The following is a 2,417-nucleotide window of genomic DNA, read 5'->3' on the forward strand; positions in this document are numbered from 1 at the left end:
ATCTTGGCTCACTGCAAGCTCCGCCTCCCGGGTTCACGCCATTCTCCTGCCTCAGCCTCCCGAGTAGCTGGGACTACAGGCGCCCGCCGCTACGCCCGGCTAATTTTTTTGTCTTTTTAGTAGAGATGGTGTTTCACTGTGTTAGCCAGGATAGTCTCGATCTCCTGACCTCGTGATCCGCCCACCTCGGCCTCCCAAAGTGCTGGGCTTGAGCCACCACGCCCGGCCTCTTTTCTTTTTTTTTTTAAGAGACAAGGTCTTGCTCCGTTTGTCACCCAGGCTGGGGTGTGGTGGTACAATCATAGTTCACTACAGCCTTGAACTCCTGGGCTCAATCAATCCTCCTGCCTCGGCCTCCCGAGTAGCTATGACTACAGGCATGCACTACCATGCCTGGCTAATGTTTAAATTTTTTGTAGAGACGCGACCTTGCTATATTGCCAAGGGTAGTCTTGAACTCCTAGCCTCAAGCAGTCCTCCTGCCTCAGCCTCTCAGTGTTGGGATTATAGGCTTGAGCCACTGTGCCCAGCCAGCCTGTCTCAGTTAATTCTGGAAGCCTGGAGGTCCAAGATCAAAGTGCCAGCAGATTCATTTGTCTTCTCTGGGCTACACTCTGCTTCCAATGTGGTGCCTTGAATGCTGCACCCTCTGGAGGACTGAAATGCAGTGTCCTTGCGTGGCAGAAGCTGGAAGGACAAAAAGGACCAAACTCCTTCCGTAAGTCATTTTATAATGGCATAAATCCATTTATGAAGGCAGAGCCCTTATGCCCTAACCACCTCACCAAAGTCCCCACCTCCCAACACTGTTGAATTGGGGTTTAAGTTTCTACCACGTTGATTTTTGGGGACACATTCAGACACAGCATTTACCTATATCGAGATCTTTATTTCTTAACATGGGTTCAAGTTACTGTCTTGTGATTGTTACCATATATAGGATTCTTGGTTGGCGATGTTGTTCTTTTAGTACTTTGAATATACTGGCCCACTGCCTTCTGGCCTCCAAAGTTTGTAATAAGAAATCTGGTGAAAATCTTATTGAGGATCCCAGGTATGTGATGACTTACTTTATCTTTTGCTGCTTTCTTTTTGAATTTTTTAGAGACAGGGTCTCGCTGTGTCAAGCAGGATGAACCGCAGTGGCACAATCATAGCTCACTGCAATCTCAAACTCCTGGTCTGAAGCAATCCACCCCAGCCTCCCAAGTAGCTAGTACTAGAGGCACATACTTCCAAGCCTGGCTAATTTTTAAACTTTTTGGGGCCAGGTGTGGTGGCTCACGCCTGTAATCCCAGCACTTTTGGAGGCCGAGGCAGGCAGTTCATGGGGTCAGGAGTTCAAGACCAGCCTGACCAACATGATGAAACCCCATCTCTACTAAAAATACAAAAATTAGCCGGGTGTGGTGGCGCATGCCTGTAATCCTAGCTACTCAGAAGGCTGAGGGAGGAGAATTGCTTGAACCCGGGAGGCAGATGTTGCAGTGAGCCAAGATTGCTCCATTGCACGCCAGCATGGATGACAGAGCGAGATTCCATCTAAAAAATAAAAAAAACCAGAAAAAGCTTTTTGTAGAGTTAAGTCTCGGTCTGTCACCCAGGCTGGAGTGCAGTGGTGCAATCTCGGCTCATTGCAACCTCCACCTCCAGGGTTCACGTCATTCTCCTGCCTCAGCCTCCCAAGTAGCTGGGATTACAGGCACCTGCCACCATGCCCAGCTAATTTTTTTTTTTTTTGGTATTTTTAGTAGAGACGGAGGTTCACCCGTTAGCCAGGATGGTCTTGATCTCCTGACCTCGTGATCCGCTCACCTTGGCCTCCCAAAGTGCTGGGATTACAGGCGTGAGCCACTGCGCCAGGCTGAATTAAACTTTTTGTAGAGGCAGAGTCTCCCTGTGTTACCTAGGCTGGTCTCAACCTCTTGGCCTCAAGTGATCGTCCCAACTTGGCCTCCCAAAATGCTGAGATTACGGGTGTGAGCCACCCTGCCCAGCCCTCTCTTGCTACTTTCAAGATTCTTTGTCTTTTGAAAGTTTGATTATAATGTGTCTCATTGCGAGTCTCTTTGAGTTCATCTTGTAGTTTGTTGAGCTTCTTTGATGTTTATATTTATGTATTTTATCAAATTCAAGTAGTTTTCAGTTATTATTTCTTCAAAGATTCTCTCTGCCCCTTTGTCTTTCTTTTCTTGTTTTGCTTGATGGTGCCCATTAGGTCTCTCAGGCTCCATCCTTTTCTTCGGTCTTTTTTTCTTTTTGTTCTTCAGACTTAGTCATTTCTGTTGTCCTGTCTTCACGTTTGCTTATTCTTCTGCCTGCTCCAATCTGTCTTTGAATCTCTCAAGTGAATTTTTCATTTTGGTTTTTACAGTTCTCAGCTCCAGAGTATCTTTTTGGTCTTTTTAGGTTTTCTA

This window comes from Piliocolobus tephrosceles, chromosome 20 (assembly GCF_002776525.5).
Source record: "Piliocolobus tephrosceles isolate RC106 chromosome 20, ASM277652v3, whole genome shotgun sequence".
Classification (NCBI taxonomy): domain Eukaryota; kingdom Metazoa; phylum Chordata; class Mammalia; order Primates; family Cercopithecidae; genus Piliocolobus; species Piliocolobus tephrosceles.